Source organism: Equus przewalskii, chromosome 1, assembly GCF_037783145.1.
Source record: "Equus przewalskii isolate Varuska chromosome 1, EquPr2, whole genome shotgun sequence".
Taxonomy (NCBI): domain Eukaryota; kingdom Metazoa; phylum Chordata; class Mammalia; order Perissodactyla; family Equidae; genus Equus; species Equus przewalskii.
In genome coordinates, this window is record NC_091831.1 from 21,385,652 (window position 1) to 21,405,400 (window position 19,749).

A 19,749-nucleotide genomic window follows, 5' to 3' on the forward strand; every position below is an offset into this window, starting at 1 on the left:
TTGCCCTACCAAGTGGTTGAATAGCACAGTGATAAAGAGTAGGGCTCTGGAGTGGAGTTCCTGGGTTCAAAGCCCACCTCCGCCTCCTATTACCCATGAGATCTGAGAGAGGTTACTTAATCTCTCCACAGAATCTGTGTAAGAGGGAGTAAGATGAAATGAGTGAACACTTAGGAAACACTCAGAATAGTGTCAGTCAGCATTAGATAAACATCAGTTATCATTCCGTCCAGATCAATAAAAACTGAGGGGAATATTGCAAACCGTGAACAAAGAGAGTTACTTCAAAGAGCTTTTCATTTAAAGCTTGGACATCTCCAAATACTTCAAATGGTAGAGGGAAATGTAACCACTTTATGTACCCCAAGTTTCCTACATCTTAATTTCTTTGCCCTGTTTTAGATATTAAAAATATAAGCTGAAAAAAAAAATAAGCTGAATTTAGCAGTACCCTTCTCTTTGACTGATTGAGGAGCTTAAGATAATCACATCTATTAGCTCGTTCATCTTTACAAGTTACGTATAATCTTCAGTGATTCTTAAACAGAGATGCAAATCAGAACCACGTGTAGAGCTCTTGTAAAGTACAGATTTTGACTCAGTAGAGATTAGGTGGGGCCCAGGGAGTCTGAATTTCTAAAAAGTTCTCTCTGTGATTTGATTGTACATTCCAGGTAGAGAATTACTGTTTTAGGTGAAGGCAAAGGTAATCCACCTCGTTTTACAGCTTAAGAAACAGAGACTTAAACATGTTAAATACCAATGCCAAGGTCACTCAGCAAATCATTCACAGAGGCAGGAGTTGGATTTTGGTCAGTAATTCTAAGGCCAGTAATATCCTCTCCATTACATCTCTCACTGTAGACGTTACTGGTACAGGGCGGGATAGGCATGGTACATTTTCAGTCCCTCATTTGCTTATGAAATAGTAGTCTGATCTGGATTCATAGGAACTTTAAATTAGAACTGCTGATCTGGGATTCCGATTCCATCTTTTCCCCTCTTACCCTCACATCCCCGTTTACTGATCATTCCCTTTAAATCCCTGGAAGTGTCAAGGAGAGACAGCTCATGTGGCGCCTGGATCAAATCCCTATGGGAATTATGATCATGAACTTGAGGATTCTTTCTTCTTCTCCATTCTTAGAGCATAAGAAACTCCAGGGACCACAGTTTCATCATGAACAAATCCAAGATTAACTGGCACATAAAGCTGGGGAAATGAGGATCCGATAAGATCATGAACCTAAGAATGTTATTCTGTAAATCATCAACTAACGAATCACTGGGACTTGAATCCAGCAAATATCCGAAAGGCCATACAAGTGGCTGAAGGCTGTGTCATTTTGGTGGCCTCTATTCTGGATTGAGGTTTTTGTGGATTCCCTTTTCATCTTGGGACGTATGTGTGACCTATAAAGTCCCTCAGAAACCATTTTCTTTAATGTATTATCAGAGAAGAAAATCTGTCAAATTAAAATCTGCAGTGCCGCAAATCAAGTGAAATCATTCTGCTGAACTTGAGCCATGGAACCAAACTGGGGCAGTGTCATTTCACTTACAAAATGGCCCGGAGTCCCTGCTTTCAGACCTTCACACTTCACCACCCGCTTGCTATGAAACAGACCCTTTTATTTAGTTACTTCTTGGCATACACTATCTGCTTTCCTTTCAGATTTTCTGTTCCCCAAATTTCAATATCCCGCCTTTGCATTCTCCTCCTGCTCTTATTAAAATACTGTTTCTTTTTTAAAAAGATCCCTTTTAATCAGATAGCTCCTGCTGGCATGAGCTGTCAGGGGTATTCATTTCGGTGGACTCTGGCCTCATGCTGCATTACCTTGGCAACAAGATTTAGAGGCAAAGGCCCAGCCCTGAACTTGTCAGAGTCTCCAACGACGTGAATTCAGCACATACTACTCTTTAGCATATCTAGTTGTCGTGCCAACCGCTAACAATAATACCCATCTCTCTCTTCTGGGGTTTTAATTCAATAACTTTTCAAATTGGTTCCTTCTGTAAATTCGATTGGTCTGAAAATGTAATATACGAATGTGTGCGTGTGTGCGTGCACTTGTGTGTTTAACCAGTCACTAATGGCCTTCCACTAAATGACTGGAGATTGGAAATACAATTTAGGTCAAAAGTTCATCAAAAAGCAAAGAAGACCAGTGCTGGATCTAACAAAAGGAGCCTGCAATTTTGGGATTCCTGACAAAGAGACAACTAAACAAACTCTCAAGAGCTGACTTCTGCCCTCGGATGTATGTATGTGACTTCCACTGGAATATTTGATAACCCGAGTAGCTGTACCCCTTACGTATTTAGATTTGTTTGTTTTTGTTTTTTGAGGAAGATTGGGCATGAGCTAACATCTGTGCCAATCTTCCTCTATTTTATGTGGGATGCCACCACAGCTTGGCTTGATGAATGGTGCCAGGTCCACGCCCAGGATCTGAACCTGCAAACCCTGAGCCACTGAAGCGAAGTGCATGACCTTAACCACTATGCCACCAGACCAGCCTAGAATTTTTTTATACTTGAATTTCATTTTTCTCTAAACCAGAAAGTTTTGTAGCAACCTGTGCCATTAGAAAGTCTCTTAATCCCCTAAGGACACTCAGACAAGACACTGCATGGAGCTAAGGGGCGACAAGTAACCGGGGGTCAGGGTTCCTCAAACTTACTTATTTCAATACTTCCTTCCTTTTCCTTGTGCCAACTGTACAATTATTTACTTATTGTTTTTCTCCTTTAATTGACTTATTTAAATACATAAATTTAGAAGGGAACTTTATATCATGGACCTGCTACTCTAGTCTTCTAGACTCTCTGCCACTGGGGACATGGTTATTCTTAGCTTTCAATAACTAACACATAGAGTGTTGACCATGTGCTAGGCACCACTGAAAATGCTTTTCATGTACTAACTCACTTAAACCTCACTGCCACCATCACAGCAAGTATTTTTATCATCCCAAGTTCACCGAGGAAGAAATGGAGACACGGAGAATTTAGGCAGCAAGTCCACAGACCCACAGCCAGGAAGCGTCAGGACTGAGGTTTGAACCCAGCAGTCTGGTTCAAGAGTCTCAACTCCATATATGGCTTCACTGGATTCTGCTGATTGTTTGAACCTCTTTGCAAAGTTTTATGTAGGAAGCATTGATTATCTAAAATCACAAACTTCTTGAAGGCAGGGACCATATCTAACACCTCTATCTCCTTCTTAGTGTCCAGTTGAGTGCCTTTCACATAATAGTTACTCAGAAATATAGTTAGCTTGTTAAAGAGTGATCTAGGAGACCCTTAGAGTATCAAATTCAAGGCCACTTTGAAAATATCGTTTTTAAGTTAGAAAAACAGAGGCTATCCTGACCTCAACCTGCAGATACCTAAAGTCTTATAGAGACCAAACTTGTTGAGAACAGAGGCTGTGTTTCATGCTGTGATGGATGTTCTCTGTTGGCCACTAGAGACACTTCCCAGCCTTTCCAACTGTGCTCTCTGCCCAGGACACGTGGCTTTTACAGACCACACCAGCCAGCCTCTCTTGCCCTCTGGCTTTGTGTTGGGTTGGGTGGCACCAGCAGAATGAGAGAAAGCTTGGGGTATTTATTCCCTAGCTCACTCCTTGCTAAGGCACTGTTGGTAGTGTTTGCTTCCCTCTACCAAAGACCATTGGTTCTGTTGAGCAGCTCTCTCGTACAGCTACAGGTCTTGCTAGGATGTAGAGTACTAGCTCTCTGCTAGTACTGGTTCCAGGGTGCTTCACCATTCTTTATTTCTGTTCTGTAACTGAACTTTTTTTTTTTGTGCAGGAAGATTCGCCCTGAGCTAACACCCACTGCCAATCTTCCTTTTTTTTTTTTTTCCGCTTGAGGAAAATTAGCCCTGAGCTCACATCTGTGCCAATCTTCCTTTATTTTGTACGTGAGCCGCTGCCACAGCATAGCCGACAAGTGGTGTAGGTCCATGCCCAGGTTCTGAACCTGCAAACCTACACTGCCAAAGTGGATCATGCGGAACTTGAACAACTAGACCACGGGGCTGGCCCCTGAACTTTTACTGATAGTCCCTAACGGGATCCTGGCTCTTACATCTGTCATCTGGTCCAGTGCTTCTCACGTGAGAATCACCTACAAATCTTGTTCAAATGCAGATTCTGATTCAGAGAACTGGGATGGGCCCTGATAGTCTGCATTTCTAACAAGCCCCCCAAGTAAATGGATGCTCCACAGGCCACACTTTCAGTAGCAGAAATCTAATAGGTGGTCTACAGTTGTCATTTGATAGGTATTTTAAGTTGAATAAAAGAATGCTTAAATGAATGGCTCAGATGCAATGCTGCATTTGTCAACATTGGTGAAGGAAGCGTGCCCTTGCCACACTTGTCTTGTAATAACTTACCCCTGAGGTCCCAGTGTGGCTGCAGCAGCCCACCTGGTCATACCATGAAGCTCACAGCCGGCTGGACGTCCTTATCCTTGTCTTTCTCATTGCCAGAGCAAGCTTGGTGATTCTCATCAACCCTGGTTAATGCCGTTTATTAAAAACGGCAACTACCACAACTATCCCCAGCCAAAACTGAATTCACACACATGAATATATTTTGTTCTTCAGAGAGAAAAGTAAAACTGAAAATTTATCTTCAGCATCAGAATTGATCCCCCAAGGGATAATCCTTGCTGAGTGAAAGATGGTAGAGAAATTCATGGTTTGCCAAACAGTAAGTCTTATTTGCTCAGATTCTGTATAGTCTTGCACAAACAGGTTTACGGGCAAAGTCAAGCTCTAAGGGCTCATTCAAAACAAGACCCAGCTTAAGGCAAAGTACACTTAACTGTGCTGAAAGTAGATCAAGCTGTCAAGAGACCCGAATTCCCTTTCACATTTAGCAACCCACACTTTTTGAACACCTACTAAGTGCCAGACATGGTATCTCTTTGCATGCCATGATCATGTTCATAGTGAAATCTTACTAATTTCAAATCTGAATAAATTGAATATTGTGATAATTTGGGCAGATGCTAACTACATTTGACTATTTTTTCATTAACCATGCAAAAAGTATTTATTATGCCAATTAATAGGTCAATAAGTTTGCAAAAAACTAAGAGAATAACTGATTTTTAATAGATTTTAACCATAGAGTCACTAATTGATTAATAATGTGGATTGTTGTGCTAATTAAAAGCATTCTTCTAAATATAATGTGATATCCTAGCTTATATCCTGGAATAAGAAACTATGAAATCTGGATGAAGTGTCAAGTTTAATAATAATAGTAATATTAATATTAATAGTTAATAGTAATAGTAATGTGCCAATGTAGGCTTCTCAGTTTTGGCAAATGTACCATAGTAATGTAAAACGTTAACATTAAAAAATCTGGGTGAATGAATGGCCAATAGGCACATGAAAAGATGTTCATCATCACGGATCATCAGGGAAATGCAAATCAAAACTACACTAAGATATCACCTTATCTCCATTAGAAGGGCAAAAATAACCAAAACAAAAAGTAACAAGTGTTGGAGAGGTTGTGGAGAAAAAGGAACTCTCATACACTGCTGGTAGGAATGCAAACTGGTGCAGCCACTATGGAAAACAGTATGGAGATTTCTCAAAAAATTAAAAATAGAAATACCATATGACCCAGCCATCCTACTACTAGCTATCTATCTAAAGAACTTGAAATCAGCAATTCCAAAAGTCCCATGCACCCCTACGTTCTTTGCAGCGTTACTTACAATAGCCAAGACATGGAAGCAACCTAAGTGCCCATCAACTGATGATTGGATAAAGAAGATATGGTATATATGTACACACACACAATGGAATACTACTCAGCCATAAAAAAGGATAAAATCGTCCTATTCACAACAACATGGATGGACCTTGAGAATATTATGTTATGTGAAATGAACCAGATAGAGAAAGACAATCTCTGTACGACTTCACTCACATGTGGAAGTTAAACATGTAGACAAAGAGAACAGATTAGTGACTACCGGGGAAAGGGGGTTGAGGGTGGGCACAAAGGGTGAAGTGGTGCACCTACAACATGACTGACAAACAATAATGTACAACTGAAAATTTCACAAGTTTGTAAACTATCATGATCTCAATAAAAAGATACAAAAAAATCTGAGCGAAGCGTATATGGGAATTCTCTAGACTATCTTTACAAATTTTCCATAAATATAAAATTATTCCAAAATTTAAAATTTATTAAAAAAAGTCTTGCACATTCATGAAGTCTGATTCTTTAAGAACTCCTAGTAGCAACAACAGAAACTATTTATTGAACCCATACTCTGGTTGGCACAGTGCCAAGTGCCCTACACATGTGCTCACAACAACGTTGTAAAGTAGGTATTGTTAGTTATCCTCATTTTACAGGTAAGGAAAACTGTTCAGAGAGATTGAGCAACTTGCCCAAAGACCCACAGATAAAAATTGATGGAGCTGGGATATGACAAGTTCTGTGTGATCCCAAAGCCTGGGCTCTCAGCAACTCCACAACTCCACTGTTGTGCCTCTCCTAGTTTGAATTTCTCTGTGTAAAAGAGAGTTATCACTTATTCACATTCACACTCATCTTTTAATTGAATTGGTGAAACACAATGATCTGCTCTGCATCTTTAAGAAGAGTATCATTTTGAAAGTAACCAAGTTTAACACAAGGTCAAGTCCTTTACCTTTCTGCTTTGTTAAACTGGGCTCTAAGTTTCCTGGAGCAGGGAGCAGGGAGGAGAGGCTGAAAGAGGCATCTCTTCCAAGGAGCTTGGAAGGCTTTCGGAGCCAGGCAACTGGCTCTTCCCCCATGGCTCCTGTCTTCTTTTGCCCATCACGTGCTCACCTTGGGATGCTGGGCCCAATGCCCAGGATTCTCCCAGCAATTTCCAGTCGGGCTTTGGCCATGGATGGCTTGCTCAGAAATGGAAAAATGTAGCATGCCATGGCACAGTATGTTGTCCAGGGTCAAGCATGCCAGCTCTGTATGTAGAGACAATAACTGGCTCCCTTAACACAGTTACTGGAGATGCGCTAGAATGGCCTCTGTCTCCAAATATCACTCCTGGTCTAGCAAGGTGCCTGTGATTAACCAATTCGTGTTAAATGCAGTGCACCATTTGTCATGGACATAGATTCTTCTCACAGCACCTCCTGGTTTTGCCCAGGTACACCCCTTGGCACATTCCACGGGTCTCTGTCTCCTAGGGGGAGTTTGGCCTGGCTTAATCCATCATTCATTCATTTGTGAAAGGACAAAAATGATTACACGTCAGAGTTCCCACTCTTTCCCCCTCTTGACAGCCAAAGAGGATCGCATATTCGTGAATCATTTTGCCCTTTGAGAAGGATTTTGTCATTGCCAGACAAATGGTTCTTCTGGCTTTCTTTCTTTTTTTTTTTTTTTTAAAGATTTTATTTTTTTCCTTTTTCACCCCAAAGCCCCCCAGTACATAGTTGTATATTCTTTGTTGTGGGTCCTTCTAGTTGTGGCATGTGGGACGCTGCCTCAGCGTGGTTTGATGAGCAGTGCCATGTCCGCGCCCAGGATTCGAACCAACAAAACACTGGGCCGCCTGCAGCGGAGCGCGTGAACTTAACCACTCAGCCACAGGGCCAGCCCCTCTTTGGGCTTTCTTGATACAGAATCAGAAGGGAAGCAGGAGAAGGGGAAGAGACACATTAACCAGCAGGATATCTTTTGGAGAAGATTGTGGGGTGGGGGCAGTTTTAGTGAAAGAAACACAAGAACAGGGCGAGGTCCATAAGGAGAAGTGGAGCTTAAAGGAATGTCACTCTACACTATTTTTCTCATCTAGATATTCAGAAAAATGTAGATAAAGAACAAGTCTTGAAAGGATTAAAGACTTGAACATACCTGAAACTATAAAACTCTTAGAAGAAAACACAGGCAGTAAGCTCCTTGACGTTGGTCTTGGCAATGATTTTTTGGATTTGACACCACAACAAAAAGCAACAAAAGTAAAAATAAACAAGTAGGACTACATCAAATTAAAAAGCTTCTGCACAGCAAAGGAAACCAACAAAATGAAAAGGCAACCTACGGAATAGGAGAAAATATTTGCAAATGATATAGCTGATAACAGGTTAATATCCAAAATATATAAAGAACTCGTACAACTCAATAACAAAAAATCAAGTAATCCAATTAAAAAATGGACAGAGGAACTAAATAGACACTTTTCCAAAGAAGACATACAGATGGCCAACAGGTACATGAAAAGGTGCTCAACATCGCTAATCATCGGAGAAATTCAAATCAAAACCACAATGAGATATCACCTCACACCTATTATTAGAATGGCTACTATCAAAAAGACAAGAAATAACAAGTGATGGCAAGGATGCAGAGTTAAGGGAACCCTTGTGAACTGTTGATAGGAACGTAAAATGGTGCAGCTGTTGTGGAAAACAGTATGGAGGTTCCTCAAAAAAATTAAAAATAGAACTACCATATGATCTGGCAATTTTACTTCTGTATATATATTTGAAGGAAATGAAATCACTATCTAGAAAAGATGTCTGCACCCTCATGTTGATTGCAGCATTATTTACAATAGCCAAGACATAGAAACAACCTAAGTGTCCATTGACAGATGAATGGATATATGTATATATAATGAAATATTATTCAGCCATAAAAAAGAAGGAAATTCTGCCTGTGACAACATGGATGGACCTTGAGGGCATTCTGCTAAGTGAGATAAGTCAGACAGAGAAAGACAAATACTAAATGATCTCACTTATGTGTGGATTCTAAAAAAACTGAACTCATAGAAAGAGAGAATAGATCAGCAGTTGCCAGAGGCAGGGGATGGGCGGTGGGTGGGAAATGGGTGAAGGTGGTCAAAAGGTACAAACTTCCAGTTGTAAGAAAAATAAATTCTGGGGATGTAATGCACAGTATGGTGATTATAGTTAACAATACTATATTGTATATTTGAAAGTTGCTGAGAGAGTAGATTGTAAAAGTTCTCATGATAGGAAAAAATATTGTAACTATGTTAGGTGATGAATGTTCACAAAACTTACTGTGGTGATGGTTTCCAAATATATACATATATCAAATAATTATGTTGTACACTTTAAACTAATACAATGTTATATGTCGATTATCTCTCAATAAAAGTGAAAAAAAAATCATTCTGAAACAGGATAACTCGGGGATGATGGATCTCTGAAAATTCTTAGTGGTCCAATGCTGGGAGCCCTTAACCTGTGACTCGACCTTGCCCAGAAGCAAGAGCTCACAGGATGACAGTGAACAAAAGAAATGGGAAAACTAAAAACGTTGAGAGACTTGGCATTGAACATCAATGGCTGCTAACAGCACAAAAAAGAGAAAACTAGGCATTAAGTCTCCTCTGATGGAAGCAAACACTATGAAATAGTTTTGACTAAAAAAAAATAAAACCCGAATCTGACTAAGCCTTCAATGGTAAGTTCCAATTTTTAGGAAATATGGGAGTTAGGAAGCAGTGAGAGGAATACTTCACACCATGCCACAGGGCTGCAATCAGCGAAATCCAGACCGAGGAAACTCTGAAGGAAAGAAAGACGTTTCTTCAATAAAAAAGTTGCATGGGGGAAAAAAGGAAAATGGAGGGAGATCCTATTGACTTTTTAAAAAGGCTGTTATTGCCATGTGTGGATCTTATCTGGATCCCAATTCAAACAATCTATTACAAGAACGTAGACATTCATGAGACCATTGGTAATTTGAACACTTATTGGATATCTGACGATGTTAAAGGATTCCTATTAATTTTTTAGGGGTGATAACTGTATTGCAGTTTTGTTTTTAAAAGAATCTTTATCTTTTGGAGATACATGCTGAAATAGTTAGAGATGAAATGATATGGTTTCCAGTATTTGTTTCAAATAATATCAGGGGAAGGTGCAGGGAATCTGCAGGGAAATTGACCACGACGTAAGTGTTGAAGATGATCACAGGGCTCATGGTGCTTTCTACTTTAGTATGTTTGAAATTCTCCATAAAATACGAACTAAACAAGAGAACATCACTTCTGTCACTGTTGTTTAAAAAAACCCACGTCTCACTTTTCAAGATGGTATAAGCCACTTCTTAAAACTTATTTCAGTAGTACTTATCCAACTTTTTAGTCTTAGCAGAGTTGCATAAGGGACCCATTCTCCATTTCTTCCCATTCAAAGACAGGATTTGGGTGGGGAAAAAAAAATAAAGAAAAGAAATATCACTTGACACTGTTTTTTCCTTCTAGGTATTCAGCAAAATGCAGATAAAGGACCAGAGGGCTGGACTTTCTTTTTGGTTGCCAGACAGTCTTTCTTTGGCCAAGTCCCTGCCTGCTCTGAGACTGGACCAAATAGTGCCCAGCTTCAACAAGGATGCATGTACTCACCACCAACCTCCTTCTCTCCCCACCAGCCGCCACTCCCCTTCCGCCAGCTCTGATTTCTGCAGGTAATACTCTGCTGAGCTCTGCCTGAGTCTTCATAGATCTTCCAACCACCAAGTCAATGCACACTTCCAGCCCTTGCTTACGTAACCTCTCTGCAACATTTGTTGGTTGCCAACCCTCTATAGCCATGTCCTGTGAACTGATGATAATCCCTTGGGTTCAAGGCTCCAGGTGCTTTCTAGTCATTATTTACTTAATCTTCACGACTTTAGGAGGGAGGTTTATTTCCCACCCCACCCTCAGTTTTGCTAAATGAGGAAGCTGGCTCAGAGAAATTAGTAACTTATCTAAGTTCTTAGAGCTAGAAGATAAGAGAAGTAGAACTTGAGTCCAGAATTATTTAACTCTGAAATGTTTGTTATTATTATTATTTAATAAATGGTTTAATAAATCATTATTATATAAATATTTTATTATATAATGTTAATTATAATACTGTAATTATTAAATTATTGTTATTTATTAGTATTATGCCACTGGCTTCAGCTTTCAGATTTCACTAACTAGAAAAAATTTAAAAACCTTTTAGGGGCTCCAAATATGTGTGTGTGTGTGTGTGTGTATAGTCTTTAGGACATTTAAAAAATGCCTAGCTACAATATATCATCACTATCATTTAATTAAAAAAAAGATTCCCCAAATGTACTGACATGGAAGTATCTCCAAAATATATTGTTAAGTGAATAAAGCAAGATGCAAGATGCTACCTGATGTATTAAAAATGAGTTTCCCTGCTGGCCCAGTGGTGTAGTGGTTAAATTCACACACTCACACACATTTCAGCAGCCCAGGGTTCCCAGGTTTGGGTTCTGGGCACAAACATATACACTGCTCATCAAGCCATGCTGTGACAGCAACCCACATACAAAATAGAGGAAGATTGGCACAGATCTTAGCTGAGGGCCAATCTTCCTAACCAAAAAAAAAAAAAAGTTTCTGTAAATCTATCTGCTTGTATATGCATAGAGCATTTCTTGAAGAATGAGAAATTGGTAACAGTCGCTGCTTCTGGGTTTGGGAACAAGAATTCTGGGGTAGGAGGGAGATTTCCCATATTGTCAATGTAGGAAATTTTTGTACATTTTGAATTTTGTGCAAGGGGCATCATATATCAATGATTCAAAACATAAGTAAGTAAATTGAAAATAAATCTCTAAAAGAACAGATGTTGCTAGGGTCTAAATGTTTGTGTCCCCTCGAAATTCGTATGTTGAAACCCTAGCCCAAAAGGCGATGATATTAGGAGGTGGGGCCTTTGGGAGGTGCTGAACAATGGGACTAGGGATTTATAAAAGAGGCTCCCTCTGGATTCCTAGCTCCTTGCCCCATGTGAGGAACAGGGGAAGGTGGTGGCGATGAATCAGGAAGGGGCTCCTCAGCAGCCACTGCCCATGCTGGAACCTTCATCTTGGACTTCCTAGTCTCCAGAACTGTGAAGAATAAATTTCTGTTCATAGCTACCCAGTCTGTGGTATTTTGTTATAGCAGCCCGAACAGAGTAAGACAGGCATTTTAACATCTCCAGAAAGATATGGCTAATGAATCACAAAATAATTTGAATAAATTTACCTCTACCCTTATTTTTCTTTTTGACATGTGTTGGTGAAAATTTGGTGAGAGTCGGATGGGAGACCCCCCCTTACGACAGGCTCACTCACCCCTCCCTGGGAATGCATGCAGGTGATGTCCTGAAGTCTTCCTGCACACACAGGCAGGGCCATATCTTGGAGGTCCCTTTTAAGTGTCCCAAATTCAAAACAATTTTCCCAGGAATAGAGCATCAGTGGGGAAGTTGGGCCCGGCTGGGCTCCACGGCGTAAGATTAGGAAGCTGGATTTGAGCAGTCCTCGTCCTGATGCAAGTTCTTGAATTTGATTGCACTTCAGAGTCATCTGGGTAGTTTGCAAGAACAGCACCTTCCTAGAGAGTGTGTCTCAAAGTAGGGCTGGAAATCTGCATGTTAAATAAGTTTCCTGGGGATTCTGATGCACTATTTGAGAAAATGAATAGCCCAGACTCTGTATCCTTATGGACTGAGGATGATGACTGGGTTTTAATACTAATTCAAACTTTTCCTGAAAAAAAAAAAAGTGAAGGCCTTCAGATTAGTGACAGTCAAAAGTCAAACAGAAGAGTCTCCCTCCCCCACTACGCCAGGGGTCACACAGGATGTGTCTCAGATGGAGTCTGCTGATGCAAACAGGATCTGGAGAGAAATAGCAATTTTTCCTTTTCACTCTGAACTTCCATCCGACCAGTTCCGGAAACAGTCTTGATTAGAGCATAATTGATTTGGACTTGGCGAGCAGAGCAGCCAGGCCTGCACATGGCCTTCCCGCGCAGTGCAAGCTGTGCAGTATCATCTGACTCTTTACTGCATTAAAAACAATATGATATGACATGTGCTGGTTTTCTAACAACGTTTGCAAGCTAAGTAAGATTATCTAGTCAGTGACTCTGCCAACCGTATTTTAGACAATCAGCAGGGCGTTTCTATCCAGCCCCCAACGACAGCAAACAAACTCGAGGCATTTTAGTTGCATAAATGCGAACGCTGGTCACACAGGATTTGGGGTCTTTTGCCGGTCAGGAAATGATCATGTATTACTTTCAAAGCTGAATCAGTTATTCCAGTTTAAACAAGGATTCTAAACAATCTACTTTTTTGTTTTTTTCTATAGCACACATCACAGAGTGACTATAATTCAGATTTATCAGAGATTGAAAGGCAAAACCAAATAAACAAAAAAACCCATCGTACCAGAAAGCTGGGAGGAAATGAGTTGAGTCAGAGAAGAATTCCAGCGGGGACTTTTTGGTCAGTGGGTTAGAATCCTTACTTTCAAGTAGTTATTTCCTCTTTTTGCCCCAGTCTGTGTCAAGACCCCGCTGAACTGCACATGGGCCACAAGCCAACCAAGTAACAACGGCCAGTCTGGAGCACCTCTTAGATTCACGCCATAAAGTCTACTCCTTAAATTCACTGTTCCTCCAAGATTAAGTCTGCACATTCCAGTTATTCAGAAAAGTGAGAATACCAACAGTCCTATACACGTTATCCGTGAATTTACAGCAAAGTGTAGGCATTCTGCTGTGAAATATTCAGATATGTAAGATGTTTATTCCATAGCTCCAAGTGGCTCAGTTTTGCCAGTGTGCCATTACATTTTGTTCTGTGTAGACCTGAAACCAATGTCCTTCATGCTAAAAAAAAAAAACCAGAAATATTTTCTATTAGCTTCCGGTTTGGATTTTTTTTATGATACAAAATAAATGTGTCTTTGACAACTTTTATTTAAACCTTTGTATTATGGAAAGTTTCAAAGATCATATATAAAAGTAGAGAGAATAATAAAATGTTCTCCAAGTTTAAACATTTATCAATTTACGGCCAATCCCTGCTTCTACCTCTAGAGTATTTTGAAGCAAATACACATCATATCATTTCATCTGTCAATGTTCAGCATGTAGCTCTAAAAGATAAAGGTTCTTTTAAAAACATAAACACAATGCCATCATCATCCTTTAAAAATTAATATTATCTCTTTAATATCAACCAGTATCCAGTCCTCCACTGATTTTTAAGCAGAAATCTTACAGAAAGTCATACTGATGAAAATCTCACAATTCCCGCCTTTCTACAGGAACTGTGGATCTCCTCCCACCTAATGCCCCAAGGCAGGGATGCTTAAGAATCAGATGCACAAAAGTTCTTTCAAGGACTTGAGACTGAACTCATGTGTCAAAACCTCCCCGGCTGCAGAGACCGGCTTGGATTCTCCGGCACTGTTGACTTTGGTCTGGATGTTTATCCATTCATTTTTCAGACCTCCAGTCGCTTGTTTATCTTGGCCATCCCTTTCCAGCCCGAGACTTCCCACACTCTGCCATCTGGCACCCTCTCTGGTTTCATTCCCACAGCCCCGGCTCTGAGCGAAGACCTCAGCGGAAGCCCAGATCCTGCAAAAGGTCCTGAGCACTGGACCCAGGCTTCTGTACCCTAGTTTCCCTGCAGGAAAGAAGGAGGCAAAAGGTATTTTTGGAGAGGATTTTCAAGGTTCATTACCAAAAGAGTACAAATCTCTCCATTGTCAACTGATAGGTTCACAGTCAATAAATTTCTCAGTGCCTTGGAGAATGTCACCTCACAATGATAAACTTAGAAATCAAGTGTTAGAACTGTACCTGGTGGTTCCTTTTTTTTAATCCATCATATCATTGAATATTCAACTTGCATCTTTAGACCTAAAGATAGATCTCTCCAGTCAAGACAGCAAATTTTTTAGCTATGAGGACTTAAACGTTATTTAGATTAACAGAGCATTTTTGATGGTAATGAGAGTTTTTAATCAATCCCATGCAAACCGAAAAACTAGGTTGCTGATTTCTAGCAAATAAGTTTACTTGCCAATTTCTGAAATTGCCTCCCACTTTTTTCCTGTCCTGGGAATCGCACCTGACTTGTCAAAGTTCCCAGTCCTTGAAGGCTCTGTTGACTATTCAGGTTAAAGAGCTTCCTTCTCTAAATTCCAACAAGAGTGACACCATCTCCATCACCACGACGCCTTTAACACTTCCTGAGAACTTACTATGTGCTGGGCAATGCGTTTTGTCCTTAGTGCACTATCTCATTTACCTCCTAGTGTATTATCTCAATTAAACAGCTCCAGGAGGAGAGACATAATTTTATAACTGAGAAGAATAAGGAAAGATTAGGTAAATACCGAAGGTCGCAGGGACAATAAATGACAGAACTGGGTTATAAGGCTCAGAGGACCTCCCATCAATCTTTTAGCTGTATTGCCTTTGAAGAAGTCATCTTCTACCTGGGTTGTCAACAACATGTTTATGCGTATGTGCCGTCTCCTTGACGTAGTCTATGTAAAATCATTAGCACAGTATCTGGCAAATATAGCTGCTTAATCTTGATAAATGTTAGCTATTATCATTGTTGTTACCCGCAATTTTTTGCTGTGTGGCCCAGAACAGTCTCATTTCCATGCTGAGTGCTGTTGTAGATGCAGAAGCATAAGCGTCTGGCCTTATTGTCGCCAGATGTAGCAAATAAAAATGTAGGCTGCAATTCTTGGGACACACTCATACTAAGAAGTTATTTGTTGCTTCTCTGAAATTCAAATTTAACTGAGCATCCTGTATTTTATCTGGCAGCCCTAGCTGAGGGACTTAACAGCATCAAGAGAGATGACCACAGCACTACTGAGCAAGAGGGGCGTTCTCTGCTCAGCCATATGGTGCTGATTAACTTTGTTGCAGGAGTTCTGAGAAGGGAGGGCACAGTGAGGGGCGCTGGGCAACCAGAGAGGGCTTCACAGAGGAGGTGGGGCTCTTGAATCAGGCAGAATGGGGGATTTTAAAGGCTTCTAGGCCGTAGAAAGGATTAATGGAAGCAGCAATAGACAAAGTGGCTTCTAAAATGTGTCTATTATGGAGGTAAATTCACAAAACAGAGCTGGAAGAAAGCGAGGATACCCCTTTAAGGTGCTTTTGAAAGTGCATGAGACAGTAAGTTGTCCAAGACGTTAACCCAGATGGGTCTGAGCAGCACAGTTCCTGAAAGGCCTGAGGTATCCGCATTCCTGCTCTCTCGTTAGGAGAAGTGGAAGAAACACAGATCTACTTCTGAGACCCACTAGGCCCCAGAGAAAGGCAGTTGAGATGTGCTAAGAAGTGGGAGAGTCTGGCAGCTGGCCCGGTGGCGCAGTGGTCAAGTGTGCACGTTCTGCTTTGGTGGCCTGGGGATCACTGGTTCAGATCCCGGGTGCAGACACGGCACCGCATGGCACGCCATGCTGTGGTAGGCATCCCACATATAAAGTAGAGGAAGATGGGCACGGATGTTAGCCCAGGGCCAGTCTTCCTCAGAGAAAAGAGGAGGATTGGCAGATGTTAGCTCAGGGCTAATCTTCCTCAAAAGAAAAAAAAAAAAGAAAAGAAATGGGAGAGTCTGAACTTTGTTGGGGAAAAGACAAAAGAGCATAACTACTATCTTAGAGACACTCCCTCAGAAGCAAAGGGGCTGCCCTAATCATCCCATGTGCAGACGCACAGTTATAAAGATCCGGATGATGCATTGTGCAGCTGCAGAGCTGGGTTCAGTGCCTTTAGGTGTCGCGCACTGGAAATACATGATATAATTCTCGTAAGAATCCTATTTTATATTGTAATCCTCATTGCATGGAGGAGGAAACAGAGGTTCAGAGTGCTCAGATAATTCACTGCAGATCACCCAGCTGGCAAGCGGCAGAGCCAGGGTTCAAATTTAAGTCTGCCAGATTTCAAATCCTATTCCCTTTCTCCTCCACTACCCTGACGTGAGTCAGTTTTCTGCCAGCCATTTTTAAGGAAAAACTCCTGTTGTCTTCCACTTACGGGACAATGACTATGTTGTTACCCCTGGTGGTGCGTTTCTTTGGGCTCAGATTGGTAACCAGCGTCCTCCTGCGGACTCAGGTTTTCCTTCCAACAGTGGTGCATGTGGGTGAGCCTTCATTCCCATCCTTGTGCCCTTGGGAGAGAAAATTCTCCTCGAGTGCCGTCATTCAGATCCCTCAGGCATCTTCTCCTGGAGTCCTAGGCGGATCCTCCACACCTCTGAAGCCCCCTAAGAGGCCTCAATCTGAGTTAGTGACTCTGGAAGCCCCACCTCCCCCGAGACTCTCTCTATACGGTGTCTCCACCAAAGAAAGGAGAGGAATAAAAATGCATCTAATTAAAATAACTTTCCAGGTGCAGGGAACAAAATCCAGGCAGATTCCAGGCCAGGGCAGGCTAACCACTAGCTTTTGCAGATGTCTAGAAAGGGCCCACTTATGACACGAAGTAGAGGGAAAGAAACTTCCAACCATTAAGAGCCAAATGTTGAAGTTGAAGGGCTATGAAAACAATCTCTCTAATTTATTGGAACATGTTTTTCTAGCAGCTACGAGTTAGAGCTGTGATTGCCTCCTGCAGGGATTTGTGACCTCATCCCTTCTCCCCCACCCCCCTCAACTGTAACTATAGGGTTTTCCCGTTGTAACCTAACATATGGTTTGCAGCAGGAAGTGCGAAATCCCAGGAATGAGCAGAGGCTCAGGTTTCAGGCTCTGAGAGACTCAGGTGAGCTACAAGGAACGGCCTTTGTTTCCTACGAAAACAGAGTTGAAAAGAGTGTTTAGTGATCCCTTGGTTTGGAATGAGGTAATTAATTCTCCAGAAACTCCTTCCGGTTTCCTGGGCAACAAAATCAATGTGTTGTTGCATAGAGAAACAGGGAATAATAAATTGGTTTAAATAACAGATTTTCTTTCCTTTTTTTTTTAAAAATAAAGATTTTCTTCCCACCAACCAAAATATAAAACAAAACAAAAAGCAAACAAAAAATTCAAACAACACACACAGCACACGTGTGCACACACCCACACCCACACACACAAACTAAACTCTCCTTCTTCATCTTTTGACTCAGCCTCACTCTTTTTAAAAATTTTAAGTTTACTGCTGTGTGAATATTATTGTGTTTGAGAAGATAGGGAAAGAGAAAGGCAGATCAAATCCCATGCATAATTGTACTCAGAACAAGAGAATCTTGGGCTATTCTCACTCTGAATGGGGTGATGGTACGGTCAGCATATCAGAATTCCTAGGGGTGTCAGAGGGAGGGAACCAGGATGAGATTTTTGTTTATCAAAAAGCATTGAAGATTAAAAAAAAAAGACTGAGATACTGGCTTAGGCCGCCTTAGCCTTTTTTTCCATTTCAAATCCAAGTAAGTAAAGTTTTGCTTTTTAATGACCAATTTAAGAACTAGGTAAATAGTGTGGCCTTCTTGGAAATCCTATTCACAGCACTTTCTGAACTCATGGTTGAAATCAAAGCCTGTTTTTCCCGTCCCGTCTCACTGGGGCAGCGGCAATTTCTCACAGCGTGGCCTGAGAACATAGACACCAGGACCAACTGTCTGGTTTCTACCCCGGCTCTCCCACCTTCTGTGTCTCATCAAATTCAAGATGCCACTGACTGTAAAACACATCATTATTTTAAGCATCACTAAGAAGGAAAAAAAAGCTACCTACTAAATTATGACACAATGCTGATATGCCATTGATTCTAGGGTATATCCTAATTTCAGTGACATCAAACTGTGACAAAAATTTGTCTTATAATTGGTGAATTTTGGCACTTGTTTAGGAAATTTAATCTTTCTCTAACTGAACCTCTCTCTGTTTCATCTTCCCACTTAAAAAGTGAAAATAATAATGGCACCTACCTCATAGGGTTGTTGTGAGGATTCAGTGAGTTGATTCCTGTAAAATACTCAGAATGTTCCTTGGCACATAATTAGCACTGAATTAACTATCATTATTATTCAATATATGCTGCTCAAATTGACAAATACCTGCTCAAATGCAGCCTGGAGATTTTCATGGCTGTCATTTCTGCCAGGGGGAAAAACAGCAGGGTAACACCCCCGCATTGCAAACTGAGATCTTAGAGAAATAAAAGCAGGCCAAATTGAGAGAATGGTAACAGATCGTTCCTCTCTGCCGTGGTCTCTGGGTGATTTCTTCAAGTACACCCTGGTTCCCACAGAAAAAGCGCCTGGCTTGTCTGGTAATTGTTCGGCTGTGGGAACAGTTTCTGCATTCATGATGCTCTTGTGGATTCCTTTTGCCAAGTTTTTTGTTGCTCCAAGCACTTCCTGGAGGCACCTCAGTCATAGGAGGATTCCGACCTCAGAGGGATGCCAGACAGGGTTTGATGCAAACAATTCGTGGTCTGCCTGGGCCAGATGGTTCCACACAGCAAGCACTGTTCCTTCATTCACAAAAAGTCAGAAACAAGCTGATTTCGCCATTTTGGCCCTAACAAATGGAAAAGTGAACAACTGTATCATGATATATAGGCCCATGTTGATGTAAACCATTTTTGCAAATAAATGAACATAGGTGCAGATGAGAGTTCCCAAAGCAGTTGCCGCTCCAGTGTAGTTGACTCAGAGTTAAACCCCAGAAGGGCAGGGCTCCAAGTCCACATATGTTTTCCAGACTCTTGGAAACTCTTGCATTTTGTTGTTGTCCTTAGCCTTCTGCTATTCCTAACTTCTTCCTGAGGTCATTGAAGAAACAGATACTTGGATGATTAGAATGTAATCTAGCTGGCACTAATTTAAAGGCACACGTCTGTTTTTACACCCAACCAAGTTTGATCAAAAAAAGAAACTATGTGGAAGTTGGCTCTGAGGCTTAGGATGCCTGACTCCAGA

The 19,749-nt window shown here is 41.0% G+C and overlaps 1 protein-coding gene across 4 annotated transcripts in view; it reads right to left on the reverse strand.

The window, feature by feature from the left end:
• The window catches only part of ADD3 (adducin 3), a 185,873-nt gene extending 166,781 nt beyond the window's left edge, over nt 1-19,092 (reverse strand). Inside the window, exons 1-2 of one of the 4 annotated variants that reach the window (XM_070633354.1) lie at nt 18,883-19,092; nt 12,143-13,688 (exon numbers count right to left, since the gene is read on the reverse strand). The gene's annotated coding sequence lies outside the window, so the exon portion shown is untranslated. Of the gene's footprint in view, nt 1-12,142; nt 13,689-18,753 lie in introns of all 4 variants that reach the window. The other 3 variants (XM_070633339.1, XM_070633140.1, XM_070633246.1) reach the window with 3 other exon arrangements.
• Between the last annotated feature and the right edge of the window lie 657 nt (nt 19,093-19,749).